The sequence below is a fragment of the Emydura macquarii genome, unplaced genomic scaffold (genome assembly GCF_026122565.2).
Source record: "Emydura macquarii macquarii isolate MOO-44397 ecotype Brisbane River unplaced genomic scaffold, CSIRO-AGI_Emac_v2 contig_2676, whole genome shotgun sequence".
Taxonomy (NCBI): Eukaryota; Metazoa; Chordata; order Testudines; family Chelidae; genus Emydura; species Emydura macquarii.
The window spans coordinates 23,116,111-23,135,822 of NW_027132813.1; positions in this window are offsets into that span (position 1 = coordinate 23,116,111).

Genomic DNA, 19,712 nt, shown 5'->3' on the forward strand with positions numbered 1-19,712 from the left:
CACCACTACTGTACCATGCAAAAAGTGGGCATCGTGTTGAAGAAAGGAGCCATGGCTAGGAAGATTGTATGTTGGCCTTTATAAAAGTGTTGCTTCCCAGTGCTACAGTAGTGCACATTACAGGTTTTCCCCGAATAGTGTGTGTGTATGGGGGGGGGGGGGGGAGAGGGGGAAGAGGATCTGTGCTGTGACTGCTTGGGTGGGTACATGGGGTGGAGGGAGGAGTTGTAAAAATTGTGCGTTCTGAAGATTTTTGCTGGCTAGCATGGGTAATCACAATTCCTCTTGCTCTGTTTTCTTCTCCTATGTCCCCACTGTCCAGTACAGTGTGTGCTGTGGTACAACTCTCTCCCTGCATTGACAGACACTTCTTCTCGGTCTCAATTTGAGCCTGGTCTGTGAGGCCTTTAATGGCAAGTGCTAGCTCACTGATCAGGGAAGTTGCGCACCCATTTCTTGCTGAACATTGGCTTGTCTGACTGTCTCCTCGGGCTTGTCAGGCACCGGCTGCGCGCCTTCTTCTCAGGGCACATTTGGGCATATTTTTTCATCACATGACTTGAACTCAGATGATCAAGGACCATGTTTAACTGAGTGCTGAGTGGGTAAGAGAAAGAGACAGCTGCACTGTCTCTTGTTCTTTTAGGGACTGGAGGGGAATGGAGCACAGGATAGGTAGCAGCAGGAGGAAGAAGAGAAGGAACAAGTTGCTCCTTGTGTCATCTTTCCCTGTTTCCTACTGGGTCCTAGCAATGACAGGGTTCAGATCTTTATTTTCTAGCAAGTACAGTACCATCAGCAGGCATCACCTCCTGAGGATCATGCCCTATGGGTTGAGAGTTACTGACCTAACCCATCTCCCTCCCAGCGCTGGATTCTTCCCTATGGTGTGTATTCTAATGCTTTGTCCAGTCTTGTTTTAGTTGTCCCAAATGAGTCCCCCACCATCTACTTTGCAAGACTATTATACAGTCCAATAGAGAAGGAATATCTCCCTATATTCATCCTAAAATTTATCTTTCCTAATTTAATCCCACTATTGCTTGTAGCACCAGCCCTCTTTCCGTGGATCACTGGTGTCTTCATCTTTCAAATACTATGTACGAAGTTAGTTATCACTTTCCTTCCCTTAAGTATCCATTTAGCTTTGCATTTTTGGGTTTGTTAATCTTTCTTCATAAATCAGGTTCCTCGGTCTTGCTGGCTGATTTCTGAAACAGTGCAGGCAAATGTAATGCAGGATTCTACTAGATGACTCTGCTCAGAGACTTTAGTTCTCATTTGTACCACCCTCTGTTATTCAGATCCTAGATTTCTTCTGATCAGATTGTCAATCAAGTTAAATTGTGTAAAGGCTTCTGCAGTATGCTTCAATATTCTGCAGAGCCAGGCTCTTAGGATGAATCCTGTCCACATCACATCAGGCTTTTACTTCTGTGCATCACAATGGTCCCGAAACTGGGACTTAGATGCCTAACTCCTTTTGTCCACCCAGGCCAGACAGTCTAAACAACTTGTCCAATGTTACACGGGAAGTCTGGTAGTGCGAGTAATTGAACTTTGTTAGCCTGGGACTCCAGAGATGCTTTTAATGGTTGGACCATCCTTTCTCTCCCAGGATGCCTGCTCCCTCCAGAAAAGGAAGGAGTTGATCCCTTCTGAGAGCAGTGCCTTGGAGCTTCACTGTGGTTCTGCTCTCCTATTGCACAGCTTCTGTGTTATAGAAACCCAATTGTAGCAAAGGGCATCTTCCATTAATTGGACAAGTCTTGATGTGGATGAACTTATGTTTTAAAATTCTGTCCAGCTGTGTTTTGTAACTGTTTTAATTAATGAGGTCAATTTTTTTATAACACATTCATGTTGAAATTGAATGTTAGCAGATTCTATGGGCTAGTTCAATCTGTCAAAGTATGCTTAATTATACTGTGTGTGTGTGTGTGTGTGTATATATATATATATATATATAGTAGCTTAACAGGTATAGTAAGTTTTCTGGCATGTTTTTGGTTCTGCTGAGAGAATTTGGTAAGGCGATGTCAATTACTTCTAGTGGACATAAAAAACATTGCTAGAAAATAAGGTCTTGCCTTCTTTAATCTAACAAAACAGCTCTGTTTCTGATCTTGTCTGGCTGTCTAACAGATGGGCTGTGTCCCATGAGAAGACAGCCACTTCCTTGGCATTATAAACAAAGACAGAAATTCTGTCTGCAAATGATTAGCGCATTATAAAGTTAGATGCAATGTTCCAATAATATTGGAATGGGTTCCACAGCTACATTTCTTTAACTTTGTCATAAGTCTGATACAAGACAGCAGTAAATCAGGAGTAAAACTTTACTAGACTACAAGCTGCTAGTGTCTCCAGCAGAGCAAAGATGGTAAAATTATACTTCATGATCTAAATACCTGACAACGTGATGACCAATCATTTGACTGTAATAAACTGGCTAACGGATGTATAATCAAAGCTGTTCAACCGTGTCATTGTCTCTGCACTTCCAACAGCTAATGGAGATTTTCTTTTTAGTTCAGATGATTGGGGCTCATACAAGAAGATCTGAGTTCTATCCCAGCTTTTTCCATGGTGTGTCCCACAATGAGAACTGTGAAAATGCTAGATGGCCATTTAGATGTTGTTTTCACTTTACATGACATTCTTGGAAAATTCTCTTAGGACCCATTTGACTTCAATGGAAATATCTCCATCAATTCACAAAATTTACCAATCTGTGTTTTGTTATAACACATGAAGGTCATGCAGTATATTTTTTGGTCCAGAAGTTCTTCGATTTCAAAGGATCCTGCATTTTTGTGCGCCTGGGTATTTCCTCAGATAGATCCCATTCCATGGGCATTGAACTTAATGACAAAATTTGCATTTAAAGGTTTAAAAAAAAAAAAAAAAAAAAAAAAAGATCGGAGAGGGGTGTCAAATGACTGTTCCTCTGTAAAACTAAACTAAAAATAATATATTTTGCTCCATTAAGTCACAAACCATATTTTCTGGCTTGTTCTGCCAGCCAGAAGGCAGGGATTTTTTGTTATTTTATTTCCCCCCCCCTCCCCCCCAGCTCTGAAACTTTGATTTTAACCAATTACTTGTGGGAGATTTGACACTTATTTGGGGGAGAGGGGTGGAAAGGGGGGGAGAAAATCAAAGTTCATAACCAAATTCCACATGTGTAATTATATTAAGTCTGCAGGGCTTGGCTTTGCTGAGAAATATTACCATACCTGGCTACTTTTACTGCTTTGAGGGTCCTAACCCTAAATTCCCAGATTCAAGTCTTGAGACAGAAATAGCTCTGGTGACCTGAGGCAGAAGAGAATTCAGCTGTATTGTCTGTGGTGCAGATCCTGAGCCTTAAAACTAATGAAGATTTTTAAGAGATTAAACCCCTTTAGATACTCAAATAACTAGTTTTAGATACGTTAAGCCATAAATATACACTGGCAAAATACAAGGAGATACAAACATCCCTGCAGGTTCTGTGGTGTGGCTTTTTTTTGTTTTGTTTTGTTTAAACTTTGCTGTCTGTGCGTTTCTACTTCTAGAATCAGTTCTCAGTGAAGAGAGCTTCATGGGAAGGTGTAAGTTGAAAGAATAAACTAGTTAGAAGAATATGACCTCAGCTGCATGTTTCCTTTTATCCCTTGAGTTGGATTGACTGAAATGAGTTGAATGTCTAAGCTAAAAGAAATCAGAAGAGGGATTTTCATGGAGCTCAATCATGCTTGGGTGCCTGCATCCATAGATCAATATGCAGTACATTTTGTATTAGGACATTATATGTCTTTTTGGATTGGTTTTTGTCTCTCTCTTCATCTAGCTACTTCCCAAGTCTACTAAGACAATCCACATCCACCATATTTCTGGATGACATAAATGTGAGAAATTATGTAAAAACATAGCTCTTGTTAATAAATATAGCTCTTTGTACTCTAGGCAGCATGTAACTAAATTAGCATTTGCTCTCGCCCCATAAATTGCCTTCCCATTATGTTTTGAAGATCTAAGGATCAACTAATAAACAATTATGATCTAAATACTGTAATAGGCATATTTCAATCTGTGAAGTTCAAATCATCAATAGCCTTGCAAGGAGATCTCAACTAAAGGAGAATGGTGAAGGATATTAAAAGCAGTAAGTGTTTATCTGTGTCCCATAAGTATCCTGACTCCTCAGATTTTTAGATGATCACTACCACTTTATTTGTCCTAAAATTTACTTTTGGGGGCACTTTAAAATAACACAAATGCACATTCCTGTTAGATTTCTTTCTAATGATTTTGTTTTGCTTCTTATGGAGCAAACAAAAACCAACCTCTCTCACGGTTTGAGTGAAATTGCAAATTAAATCACCCAATGTGTAAAAAGTGAACAACATGACTGAAAACTGTCTTATTCCATTGTTCATGCTGTCTGGTGGAGAATCCAAGCATTGATAAAGGACCTTTAGGGCAGTCCTGTGGAATATAAAGCAGAGTTTAGCCTTTTGGGGAGGGCTTTGAAGCAGCCGTCCAGTGCATTTAAAACAGCAGTAGTAGGAATGTCTTTCCTAATCCCTACTGATTCATAGTTGGAAATTAGACAAATCCCTTGACCTTCCTTTATCTCATTCCCTCCTGCTTGAAAACTTCATAAAAAACAGGATTTTACAATGAACCTGGGAGATAGACTTTTCTGGGTGCAAGAGAAAGTGAAAACAAAAAATTGTCTACTCACATGACCTTCCTTGCATTGCATTTCAGAGCTGATATTTTCTTAGTAATAGTCCTAAAAAACCTGTTCGCATATGATGAAAAAATACAGCTGGAATGCTTAGGTTTTTTTTTAATTAAATCCTGAAACAATAGCCTATTAATATGGACATTTTTAAAATTAATTTTTCTGCAGTTTTGTAATATATATATATATAAAAGAGCATGTATATTATAGCCTGTAATACTGCTTGGACTAATGCATCCTAACATTACAGGGCATGATATTATTACATCATTTCAGACACTTACGATAGCGTTTGCTGTAAATACAAGTGCTCCCAAATTATTCCACTTCAATGTTATCTTTATATTCCAGTTCTAATAATGTTTCTAGTTAGTAAACTTTCCTTTTTAGTCGTATTGATTGTTGCTGGGAATCCCCTACCCTTCCCTATTCTCATATATGTCAGATGAAAATAATCCCCTCAACCATGACATCAAAAAGAACACAGCTGCAACTGGTGAGATGATTGAAATGAAACATGAAAGACAGAGAAGGAAACATTTTAGTACATACTTTAAAAAAAAAAAAAAAATAGACTATACAGTATCACTAATAGATCTCATGAATGTTGGCTGCTTATTTGGGCCCAATTCAACCCTTGTAGAAGCTGGCACAACCCCTGTTCATGTAAAAAGTTATACTAGAGATTTATCTGGGCTAACACCTGTGAAGTTCTATTGCTGCTGTCAGAGTCTGGATAATGACAGTGATATTCCATACTGTAGCTGACTGGCTGCATTTAATCAATCCAGATACCATAGTAATGGGTGTGGTCATAAGAGCCTGATTAGAACACAATTTGAGAATGATTTACTCTAATGATATCATGAGCCATGTGATTAACTTCTCAAACAGCGCACTATAATGGTCTTTGTCTTCAAGGATTTTGTTTACTTGAGACAAAGTGGGGACATTAAAAAACACAAATAGGACTGAGGTACAAATTGCCTTTGTGCCTTTAAAAATTTCCCCCTAAAGGTGTGTATTACTACTTTAATATTGTTTCGGGGGGGGGGGTGCAGTGTAATCTAAGGAGGTGCTCCATGTGTTTTGGTTTTTTGCACCTGCCAACTCCCCAGCACCCTTAGCCTTCTTCCTCAGGGCATTAACAATTAGAGCTGTGTGAAGTCTCACACAGTAAAGCAAAACTGGAGAATTTTAGTGTTGAATCAGGTCAAAGGCTAAATTCCTCCTGTGTGCAACATGTTGCCCTAGGCTGAGTCTTAGCCACATAAAATGGAATGTTTAGACCCATAACTAGACCATTAACTTATTAATTTAGCTTAGGTCACAGATAGAAAAAAGCTTCATTGCAGAATTTGCAAGAGTAAGTCAGTGTGTACCCCTGCCTTAAACATCCAGGTGATTTCCCGCCCTGCCTTCAGACTTGGTATCTGGACAATCCTCTATCATGTGTTGCATTATCTGTCTGATATCATAATTCCAGTAAGGCCCATGAGTGGACTCAATGGTAGAGCTCCACACTGGTATAAATCAGCATGTTTACTGATTACACCAGCTGAAGAACTGGCGCAACAAGTAATATCAATAGTGCTTAGTGCTGACAGGAAAATATACATTTTCGACGTTCTGTGTGATCCTTAAGTAATTAATCATTGGCTAAGGCTGGAGCATTGGGGTGATCAGTGCTGGTGGTATAAATTAGATCCTATGGCCATGACATTTTAGCTCTATAAAGTTAAGACAGAAGTCCTGGCTATACAAAAGGAATCTTAAGAGAAGATCAAGTGATGAGTTCACTTGGTTTGATTGGGGGGAAGCGGGGTTGGAGTGGGTGCACCAAGTATCTGAAAGGCGAACAGTTTGCTCTGTGATCAATAGTTACGTGTGGGTATCATGGTTTGTTTCATGTTTAAGGTGTTTACTGACTCAAACATAAGGTTCAGTCACACAAAAGAAGCCTTTGGCTCAAATTCAAAGGAGACTCTAAACTGGGGCACTTGCATCTTCTTTCAGCCTCCTCGGCACCTTACACCAATTTAGACTCAATCTTTCAGATTCCCTCAAACCCACTTCAGTTTTTGCCCCCACCCTTAGGATTTATGTAATGCCCCAAAGATTGTAGACTGCCTTTTTCAGTGGTGGTAGGCATACCTTTAAATGCATTCTGCACCTGAGGCAGGGGCCTTTTTTCTGACAACGCTGCAAGCAGCTCACAGCACTGGAGGATACAATGCCTGGCTTCAGTACAGGCCTGGAAATGAGTTAAGTGAGCTAGGTATAAGGGAGGGCAGAATTTAGCTCCCTGTGGGCTAGGTTGTGCCTATTAGCATTGCTATCCTGAGGAGGAATTGGTGAAGAGCAGCACTGCTTCAGGAAGATGTGGCCATAATTCCACAGCCAGGCACGCGTGTACTGGATCATTGAGCACGATGCACTGCCCATCAGATGTCATAGCTGATCTTGCATGCTGGCAGGTGCAGGCTTTGTGCCCCTGTCTGCAAAGAGGAATTGCCCATGACCCTGCCTCCTCCCCTTCTCTTTTCTAGCCTTTCTAAGGTGACTTGTGTCTGTGGGGACACAAAGTAGAAGCAATATCTGCACTTCCCCAATCATAGGAACTACAATTGTGCCTTCTCATTGTGAAGGGCACAAAATGAATGGCCAAGGCTCCTGACATTTCTCCACTTTAGCTGCACACTTAGGCAAAGGCAATGGAGAATGGGCCTATGTTTGCAAAATGCATGGCTTCAACCTCGCCTGCCAAAGACTCTTAACAGAATCCTTCAGGTTGGTGACCAATCAGATATGTCATGATAAACTTCCTTCTGCCTAAACCAATAGGACTGCAGTTAAGCTTTTATCAGCTGCAAGTCATTCTTGCACTCAACATGTCACTCCATGTCCTTGTTGTAATAAATTAGATCAAGAGGGTAGATACCCAATTCAACTCCTCTCCAGGTCTCATCTTTCTAAAAGGTATTTGTTTTTGCCATAGGGGACACTGCTGCTTACCTCCCTGTACACTACTGAACTAGCAAGAGAGTACATCACTCTGAGCCAAACACCTGCTCTCCCTCACCCAGAATAAAAAAAATGCCTTTTTTAATTTTGTCTACTTTTTTAGTTTATAAAAAGATCCTGATTATAAAGTCTCTGGAGATTTATGCAAAATGTAATTATAGGCCAAACCCAAAAAGGAGAAGTCAGACTTCTAAAATAAACTAAGTACCAATCCCCTCAGTATTCCCACTGCATTCACTGCAGAGCCAACCCTGGCAATGTATCCTACAGGGCAACAGACTGTATTTCGGACTGATCATGGAAATTGGAAACTCCTGGAAATTGGTTCCCCAGTTGATTTCCAATAAGAAAATGGTGGCATCATCTAGGGTCTGTGAGCTCCTACTCCTAGCACTTCAACTGACTTCTGCCCATAGGTGGAGCACTGGTGAACTGTATGGGGCGAGAGAAACCCTCTGCAAATTTGCTCTCCAGTTCCTCTAATTAGCCTCCTGTCGCCCAATCTAGAAGGGTCCCTTCAAGGTGGCACCTGCGGGGGTCACATAATCTTCTTACTGATCCCACCCCGTCCACTGTCAGGACCCCTGTACCAGAGACATCAAGAAGACTGGTAAGTAATAAGCGCACTGTCCTCTTTCGTAACCAAGATTTCCTTAACTATACCTCAAGTTAACCAAAAGCAGAGTTGGTTCGCACTTTCAAGCCCCCTAATTTACGGTGTCCTAATATGTTAGGTACCTTTTAGAGCTGATGCTGAGCATGATATTTTCAAAACACTTAATATTTTTGGCTGGGATTTTCATAGGACCCTAAAGGTACGTCTACATGTTACCCGGGGTTCTGCCAACACCAAAGCTCTTGGTAACTTTATTCTCTGTGAGGTGGTGTCAGGAAATAAATCAAATGGAGACATGACCGTCCAGCCAATAGATGGACTGATAAAAACAGTTTAACACAAGAATGCTCTTACTGTAAAGCTATACTTTATCTAGTCTCAAGCACTTACATACATCCACAATAGGTCAGTAAAACAGCCCCAATCCTCAATAATTACTGAAGTTGGGGGTGGCTTTCAAGTGGAACGGCTTTCCCATGGGCCTGATCTTCCAGCTGTCATTGGAGAATCCTGAAGTGTGTCCAAGAAGAGATCCCAAAGAGTCCAAACCTCCCCCCTCCCTCATTTATCCTCGTTAGTAGACAATAACACACCAAAAAAGAGAGAAACTTGTTGGGCCAACAGTTTCAAAAGCTAGACCTAAGGTCGCCAGAGTACTTAATTAAGTAGATGTGTTCCTACAGAATCTGCATATCCTGAGGCCCAGACAAACATCTCCCAGAAGGCATGTATAACTAAGCTTATTGGTCTTTTCCTGAAACACAGATCTCAGCAAATGCACCAGAGCGTCAGGGAGGCATATAGGGTCAGACAAAGGTTGAGCAAGAGGCTCCTTTCCCTCCTGGCTTAGTCATGCCAAGGCTGCTCAGGCCTGCAGAAAGGCCTACCGATTGCAGCTGCTCTTAGTGTAATATTGACTATCATATTTGTTGCTATCAAGTGGGCCCTGGCCCTTTTACTGGTCTATCAAAAGCTCTCCTTACATACACAGCCAACAAAAAAGGCCTCACGGCAGCAAGTCTCAAACCCTGAGACAACTGACTTGGGCTTGGGAAGTTCGTGTGCCAAGGCTTAAAAATAGCAGCGTAGAGGGCTCAAGATGAAGGCTGGGCTCTGAAAACCTCCTCAGTCCCACCCCCCCAACCTGAGAACAAATGTCTACAATGCTATTTTTAGCCCCACAGCGCAAGCCTAAGTCAGTTGACCCAGGCTCTGAGACTCTCTGCTGTGTATCTTTTGTAGACCTATCCTATGAGTCAAGCACCTAAGTCTCTTAGCTCTTCTGAAAACCACAGCCCAAACTACAATTTTTGTTACAAGTTTTGAGAACCAGGAAGACTTTCATCTTGTAGCTGACCTGCGACAGGGTGTCGCCATGAATGCTGTGTATACCAGATCCCTCTAGGTGTCTGGTAGCCATGATCGATGAAGCCTGAGCCCACAGGTGAGCACTGTAGGCATCCTGAATGCTAGACCCCAGCCTTTGGTGGGTTCTCCACCAGTCAGATTTTGAATTAGTGTTTTATAAGGGCTGGCGAAATAAAAGGTGTGAATATTCCACATACTAAGGGTGACATCCTGGCCTCATTGAGATCAGTGGGAGTTTTGGCCTTGCCTTCATTTATTGGTATTATCATAGCACGTAGGAACTCTAGTCGTGGACCAGAACCCCAGTGCACTAAGTGGTGCACAAACGTAGAACAAGAAACAGTCTCTACACCAAAACGTTTACAATCTGAGGGCAGGATTTAACCCCAAAATTTCAGCAGTAACAACAACCGTCAGGATCAAAACAAGAGTGTCTAATTCAACTCTCTAAGGCTAGCACCGTAAAGGGATATAGCTGAGTCTTGTAACCCCTACACCATCCTGCCTGCCTACGCTGCTTGTCTCCTGTGAGCACTGGGGTGTGTCTTCGCCCTCTCTCAGACTTCTGATACCTGCATTCAGGACAGTTCCCAAGCCTCTGTCTTCAGCCCACTGCTCCTGTTCTCATGCAACCTCTGGCTCCATGCTGAGCCTGGACCTCTGACTTCAGGATATTACATCATTTTCCTGTACTCCTTGGGGATTATGGATCTCCCTTCTGGCTGGATCTTGAAATGAGTAACCTGCTGCCTGTCCTAAGCTGAATCTTTCTCCCTCTTGCTTTGAGCCAAGGCTGGGGAAGGAACTTAGTAATGAGCCAACAGGTAAATTATAATATGAATAAGAGGAAATGTAACAAAACAGGCATACACACTGCATTTTAGAAAGGACACAATGTTCTAGACTAACTTCATTGTACTTTTTTTTTGGCTCCCCAGAAATGTGGGGGCAGAAGGGACTCAGTCACAAACTACAGGATACAGATACAGGATAGAACTTTTAAAAGATTGTCTTTAAACTGCACACTGAGACACTATATCAAGGGCAATTGTGCATGTTATTTTAATATTTAAAATATTTTAATAGCTGCAAACTTGGCATCTCAGGTAATTTAAAAGAAGAAATAGCTGTACATGCAATCACTTGCCTAAATGGAGAAGCAATTGTATATGCAAAATATCAGACTTAATGTAAAATATATATAATTTTGCAAGCACAATTGCTTTTGATCACAGCTCCTTTTCCTTAAACAAACGTGACTCGTCTTACTTGTACCCTCATTTCTGCTATTTAAACTACATCTTGCAGTTAGTTTTACTCTTTTCATTCAAACAAAATGAGCTTTGCAACAAAACAGAAAATCAATAGCAGCTGGAAACCTAATTTAGCTGAAACCATAAAGAAAATAATAAATGTAGAGGACCAGATCTTGATGCACTTCTCCATAATAGTTCTTTACTCCCCAAGTAGTTCCATGGACTATAGTGGCACTACTCGTGAAGTGGTAATCAGTGAATGTTTATCAGAATCTAGCACAGACATATTGAAATATGAAAGCATTATCTGGCTTGTCTATCCAGTTTTATTTTTAAACTCTTAACAGATGTTAAGTGTGGTTTGTTTTTCAGACTATAGATCTGAAATCAGGCAGGGGGTAAATCCTATGCTTGTGTTTTTAAATAACATAGGGGTAGTAAATAACATATGAGGTAGTTCCTCAGTTTTTTGGTCAGCTTTTACTCTTGTAATAGTCTCACTGAATTCTCTTCTACTTGTCAGTGGAAGCTTGCCTCAAACAAGGTCTAAGTAATACAGTCCAGTAGAGTTTCAATACTGGTAGAGTTTAATTTGTAAATATTACCAGAAAAATTGCTGTTCTCAAGAATAAACAGATAATTTCCCATAAGGAAGTAATAATTGTGCAAACAGTTTACCTATTTTTGCAAATGTATAGCTTGCAAATTCACCAAACAAATTGTGTATGCACACAGATAATTAGTGGGGACAACATTCTGCTGTTTTTATAAAAACATACCCATATTGTAGATAGAATGTCAAATACATCCAATTCCAAGTGACTAAAAATAATTGCACAGTCATATTCTTTCTTCTCATTGATTGGTGGGAAAAAGAGACCAAACACAACAGACAGAATGCTTCACTAGTTACACATGCAGATTAGTCATTTGGATGTGCAGTTAAACAGCCTCAGTGATCACAGTTCAGAAAGACTGAAAATTACAGTTAGCTAGATGACATTTCTTTCACTTCCCAGATTATTTATGGCTGTCATTCAAATTTGCAATAGCTTCTTTGCTCTTCAGAACAGCTGGTCAAAACATAATTGTGGAAAATGTTAAAGCTACTTTTGTTCCATAGGTTAGGAAAAGGAATAATTTTTCATTGTCAACATTTTTTGTGAATATCTATAGAAAACTTTTGCTTTTAAAACTTTTCACCTTTTCTTCTTTGCTTTTTTTCCATTTTCCTGCTTTCTTTCCCTTCGTTCCCTTCTTTCATTTTTGACTATACCCATTTTTTTCTTTTTATATTTTGCCTCTGAAAAAGGGTGATGGTGGGGGTAGGTAGAACAATAAACTAAAAACAAAAGACTTTTTTTGTTTTTGTTTTTTTCCGATTTTGTTAAAGCGGGTGTTTTTTTGGGGGGGAAGGAGAATGGGAGGGGGGAAAAGTTGGGGGGGAGGCCACTGAGTATGCAAAAACAGTTTTGTTTATATCATTTTGACCAGCTCTGTTGTACAATGTTACCTGTTGAATAATGGAGTAAGTAGATCAAATGACACATGCGTGCCTACTTACACACCTTAGGCCTTTCTGATCACACTTGAACTGGGTTGTGCATTGGTTGTAACATGATTGACTCCAATGGACTCATTCCTGATTGACACAAGAGGTAGGTCCAGAAATGCTATTTTTACACTTTCAACAAAATTATGTTGTATTTTTTCACATTTATTTCACGGTGGTGTTGCATACAGCCTCGGTGCCATTATTAAGTGGAGCTTCTCAAACAGATGAAGTGTGTTACTTACTGTTGCTAAATTGTAATGAATGAAGAGATGACTCTTTGCCAGTGAATGGTGTGTAGCTTGTAGAAGCATATAATTACATAAATCACAAACATATGCTGAAGATGTTTTCTCTTTACATTTAGCTGGTGTTGCCTGGAGCTATAGCTGTTTGCAGCTCTATTTAATCACCATAATTATTTTAAATGTGTATATCTGGGCAATCTTTGAGCTTTTATGAGAATGTTATTCATACCTTTATCAGTAAGAATCTAAAGGGTCCCATTCTTTCCCCAAAGGGACTTCAGTAACCAGGTTTCTCCAGAAACCTGAGGCAATGGATGGTTGTAATGTTTATATCTGTTTTTAGAATTACAGGTTTTTAAAAACCCAAGACTCTGAAACTAATCAGACTTTGAAATCTCAGTAGATGCCATAATATCCTGGTAGGAAATTAAGTATTGTATATTGGTTGTGGAAAGAAACTACCTGGAGAGGTCCTGATTAGCTTCTTCTTTTACATCTTAATTTGCTGACTGTAAATCTTGCTTGGCCATCCAGATTGACAAGGGTATAGGAAAGGTATTGACTCTGTTAAAATGGATACTTCCTATGGGAAATGTCACAAAACCCCCCCCAAAAGCTGACAGACAAGCAATGCATTTACACATAATTTTGTCAAGCAGTCAAACTCCAATAAGGCAAATTTTGCTGCTCTTTACAGATGTAAATCTGATTCAATGACTGATGTCATTGGAATTATTCCAGAGTTTTGTTGGTATAACAGATGAAAATTTGGGCTTTGGGGCCTGGTTCTCCTTTCACTTACACCCATTATACATAGGTTTAAATCTATGGATGTCAGTGAAATCCATCCAGATTTATACGCATTTTGAATGAAAAGAGAAGTGGGCCCCTTTGTTTAGGATCAATGGTTAGCCTAGACATACGTTAGTCTGCCCTAAGTAATGTATAGTTAAGTATAGAATTCCTCTATGTATTACACTTACAATGGTATTACCCTTGGGAATTCAAAGATCCTATAATTAAATAACCGCAAAAACCTGAAGAGTAGGATTCATGCTCATCTGTCAGCTGTAACCAAGAAAAGTGGGTATTTGTACATTTAAAAGACTGTACAAAGCAACACCCTAACAATATGTGTGGGGGAAGGAGGAGAGAAAGTTGACAGTAGTTTTGATTTACAACCAATGGGAATTGAAGGATTTTTGCCAAAGGGCCATTACCTGACCTCATGTATAAAACTGGTGTTCTGTGACATGAAGTCACTCAACAATAATGAACTATTAATATCACTTTTTAAAGAAACTGTTGTTTTAAAGTAAAAACAACTGGAGAAACAATCAAAGGAGAAGGAGATTGAAATGAGATGCCCCTTTCCATGCAAATTTTCTACAATGCAATATCACTAAACTATAATAGAATTTTGCACCTCATAGTCTTTATCAACATATTAGAACTAACTGCACGAGAAGCCTGTCCAAAGACCTGAAAACGCCTTTTTTAGAACATTTTATTATTTGACACACCAGCTATATGTAAGATGCACAATTTTGTGACAGCTTTCAGTCTCTTCTGTCACCATCCAAGAGAAAACATATATAAAACTTTGTTGTCAGATATCAATTACTACTTATCCTCTGGGGGAAAAAGACCCCTGGCAGATAGAATCCAGAAGAACAATGCACTTTCCACATCAGAGGCTGATTTGTTTAATAACCACATATTATTTCAGGTAATTTGGCACAGATTTAATCAAACCCACAAAAACATATTTAACAAAAGAATAAGAATTCCTCCTGTTCATGATGTGTTGAAACCACAGTTTCCACTCATTAAATTGTGATTAGCCTCAATTATACCCAGTCTATCAAAAATCTCACAAAGTGCTATGCTGTAGGCACACCAGAAAGAAACTTTAATGTGATATTTTTGAAACAGAAGCGAATGAAAAAAGATACTGATCCCATGTACTGTAATGAGATAGAAATCTCTGAGATGAAGATATGTACTAAAACTGTAATTGTGTATTATATATGGATCAAAACTGAAATCCAGTTAGAACAGTTACTGGTAAACCGCCCTTCATTAAAACTGAAACTACAAGGCTAAGTACACAGAGCATAAACCTAATAGAGCTACTTCTGATGGGTAATAATGTTGCAACCAAATAAGATAGATATAGATTTCGGGAATTGGTTTTTAATGTTTACTATTTCCAAATGATTGTATGATCATGACTGAGTGATTCTGATGGTAGTATTAAACTATTTTCTGTGGAATCAGCCACTACAGAGAATGTGATGGATGCTCTGCCTGTGGCTTCTACAACTGTATGTTAGACAGCAGAGAAATATTGGGAATAGGGAATCCCCCTATTCTGGATCGGGAGGGGAATACAGTCTAGTAATTTAATACAACCAAACACACAGATGTAGCAAATTCATTCTGAAAGGCAACATGGCAAAGACTTTCGTCAGCCATTGGAGACTTGGGAGCTTTGTGATTTACTTCAAAGGTGGCCAAGATATCATTTGAGTTCTACCCAGAGCTCTGCTGGAAGTGATCTGGTGCAACTTTATTTATCCCTTTAGTAAGGTAGAAGAATAGTATCTGCCTTCCTCTTACAGTAGCTGTATGAGGCCTTGCTCAACAATAAGGTCTGCAAAGTATCTAAGAGTGCTAATTCTATTGGGATTGCCACTCCTCCAGGATTGTCCTGGAGTCTCCAGGAAATGAAGATTAATCTTTAATTATAGATTATTTCATGTGGTGAAACCTGCAGGAATATGTCCAACCAAAATTGACAACCCTAATCCTAATATGTATTTGGCTTTTGGGTGCTGCATGCATTCAATACATTTGGTATATAGGGAGTTTTGTGAGGCTGGGAACATGCTCAGGGCAGACTGACTGTTCAGAGATTTTGATAGCTAGCCTCTAGCAAACTCTATTGACTATTTGCAAATGTCAGTTATCGGAGACTGCTTGGATAAATCAGGCTGAATTTTCACAGGGACAGCATGCTTTCCTATCTCTGATGCTAGGACTCTTCCCCTGCCAGATTTTATCCGTTGTCCACAAAGCACTAGCGTGCTTCAAAGAAATGGGTTCGGGAATGTAACAATGGAAAAATTATTTTTCATAACATTGCTGTCAGCAACTACTGAACCACTTTTGCTGAAGATTTTCCAAAAAATTCAGTCTGAAACAGAGCAAGCATAGAAAATTTCAGCCAACATGGTTAAAGTTTGGCAAAGTTATATGCAGCTGTATTCAGGGGCTTCCAATGGAAAGCATTAGGCAACTTTAACTATAATCATTGCTACTTGCTCACCTATAAGATAATACATAGGCTTCATGTCAAGCTATGTTACAAGATTGAACAGGGCTTGCTTTGGCCTGTCAGTACATTCCCTTAGAAAGGTTATCAGAATGCATGTTCTGCATCCCTAATATTAGACCCTGAATACCTAGGATGTATTGGAATCTATAGTTAGAATGTTTATAGATGGTAGGATTTTTTTTTAAAAGGTTGTAGTGGTTAACTTTTTGCCAGATATTTAAGCCCTGGAATGTCAATTTACAGACTATTCTAGGAGTTTGTTGTGTGGGTTTTTTTTTGTTTTTGTTGAGTTTTTGTAATTTAAATGAAATACAATACTAAAGCATCAGCTAAACTTCACATGAATGAAGAATAACCAAATTAAGTCCTCTCACTCTGAATAACAATATCCACACAGGGATTTAATATGATTTAATTAATCTACTTCAAATTTACACCTTTAGCTTTTCCTGGATGTTGCCATGTAGACAAGCCCTTAATGCCAAAGCTCCATAGTTTTGGTGGTCCCATGGAGTCTGTGCATTCCCTCCCCAATCTGTGGGATTGGGGGGTCCAGAGCAAGCAGCAGGCAAAGAGCAAATGTTGAGAAGTCAGAGCTCTATGTTGATATAGGGTTGAAAAGCCTAGAGATCTTAGCCAGCAGCATGAGGAAACCCTTTTCTGGCTTCCCTGCAAATATCCACAGCTGTGGCAAACCAACAGGATCAGGACCTGTTCTGCTATTGGCTACAGGCTGCCTGCTGCACTCTGACTCTGACAGGGAGTCACAGAGCATGGAACAGCAACCTCACAATGTGGGATGGAGCATGCTACCTAGTGCAGCTCCTCCTATGCCTTTGTCTCTGTACATGTCTTCCTTGAAAACTAGAGGCCGCCATGGCTTTTTTCTGCGGACTTCTTTTCCCTTCACTGTGCAGAAGAGACCCTATGGATATACATGATTGCACAACCTAAGGAAAGTTGTTTATCAAGTTCAGTAAGTCATTATTTCTCCTTCACATCAGTTTGGTGTCATTGCATCCATTATAGATCCAAAATTTCCTCATGGTGCCACAAAACAGCATAGTCTTGAATCAAAAGTGACCATTGTACTATACAGTGGGTCCATTCCTCTAAACACACTGTTAATCTCTTCAGGTTTATTGCAAACTATTTTTTTGCTCTGATCATTCCTTGATTGTAAATTTTCATTTTCCACTTGCATACCCCTCATCTGTGTGTCTGTTACCTGCTTAGTCTGTTTCTGGAGAAATCATAATCTTTATCCTCCTCCTATCTTTCTCATCCTCCTTTCTTATCAGTGCTTAACTATCTTATTTATACAATTATCATTTAAGGACTTCAGAGTATCTATAGTTATGAATTCACATTATGGACACCATTTCTCCCTCAACTTTTATCAGCCTTCTGTTGGTTTTTTTGTCTTATGATTGCAACTCATGCAGGCAAAATGGGGGTGGGGATTCTGCAAGTTAACCGTAAATGGATGACAACTGTGAGAGCAAAAGCTACAACAAGCAGCTGGTTACTTTATTAGACTTTGAAGTTCACCACATTATTATAAAGTTTGCAAAACATTTGATCTGGAGTCCTTCTTCTGTTTAGAACACATGGTAAGTGGCCCAACTTGCACATACGTCCATACAATGAAAGGCTGTGGTACTTGAAACATGAAGTGAAAAGGACTGGATGTGATTACAAATTAAACTGTAATGTAATATGGGCTTTTCCAGTCAAGTTTTCCAGCGAAGGTTGTGATTGGCTAACAATTTCTTTCCTGTGTGCTGCCCTGAGAATCTGTTCTGTTTCTCCAGGGCACCAAGGCAAGAGCCATAAAGATATTTAAAACCTGTAATTAATGCCAGGTGTCCAGCTTCACTTTTAGTTTTAAATTATGAAAAAATAATTACTAAGCCAAAGAAAAAACAAACTCTCCATTTGCCATTCATTACAGCTGTCAGACAGCCATAAATATAGAAATGGCCAGCTGCAGGTATACCCTTGCTCTGTTGTGTAATGCACACTCTGTTCCTATAACATAGCTAAAATTGGGCTGTCTAGCTAATAAATAGCACTGCTATTGCACAGTAAGATGTGAAAATTAATGTGAATGCTGCCAGTGAGTTAGCTGTGTTAACAAGTCAATCCTGTAGTATTAGCGGTTATAATTAGGGACAATATAAACTATTAAGAGCTAGTCTGTGTGCCTCTGAAAAATCAATGTTCGCAATTAACAATCAGTGCTACCCCAAACTCTGTTTCTTTTAATTTAGAAGTAAAAGGTATTAAGAAGTTAGCAGTGTCTTTATTTCTATCTCCATTGCAAAGAAATAATCAGGTCCAATCCTACACAGTCATCATCCTCACATAGCTCTATTAACATCAGCTGGGGGTCTGGCCCATTTTTGCACTAGCATCTGAAATGGGCTAGAAAGAGAGTGCAATCTAACATGGGGCGGGGTTAGCATTTACAACCAACAGGTTGGATTATCACTTTGTAACCACCCCAGCCCAGGGGGAGCACTGGAGAAATTGTGTCCCACGGTGTCTCTGCCGGGATTGCTCTTTGGGCCTGGGGGATTGAGCAGATTGCTGCCCTTATATGCTCAACCCACTCCCTGGGCCACTGGGAAGAGGTCATGGCCTCACTTCTTCCCCTCTCCCTTTGGGCATCCTGCTTCCCATAATGCAGGAATTGCAGTTATGTGCAGGCTTTGCACAGATTCTCATTTCCTCTCTGACCCTGCACATGTGTGGAAAAACCACTTACATCCTAGCCCGAGGTGCTCAGGAGGAGGTTAGGAAGCTGGCTGACCAGTAACCGTATTTGTAGTCATTTGTTTGTTTTTACATGTAAATCAAATGCACCATATTCTCTCAACTCTAATTCCAGTTTTTGAATGCAGAAAATAACTTAAATGACAATGTGCCTTGAAAAGCTAAGTGTTATACTTGGCCAAAGTTTATTGTGTATCTATGTCTCAAAGCCATATTGGATTTTAATTTATTTTCAGAAGATGAATAAATTAAAAGAGAATTAATGTCAGATGATTTTATTGCATCTATTGGTTTGACATATAAATCTGAGGCTGCGAAAATTAAAAGATAAACATCTCTCCACTGAAGACTTGTCAGCTTCCAAATGTAGCACTCCACAGTTAGTTGTGTGAGTTCCTGCCACTGATCCTACCATGATATGGCCCACCTCACCTTCTCTCCACAGCAACATATGAAGCAACTGAATATTCATTTTATCCCTCCAATGCAGCTGTCATCACCACTGTTTATCACCATCAGATATGATCTATAGACATCCACATGTATGTATAATTTTGCACAATCACTGCATATCTAATTGTATTCTATAAGCAGTGCAGACAGATTAAAAACAAGATCTGTCAATTTGTGGGGTCGGGAATTGAGAGGTTATGGAGGATTGGTAGGGGATTTAAGAGCCAAATTCTGCTTTCGTTGATATCAATGGCAAAACTCAAATGTTCATTGTGGGCTGGATTAGAATGGCTTTGATACTGCAAGGAAGGCTGTTCCTTGTGTTTATTTTCACCCCAGCAA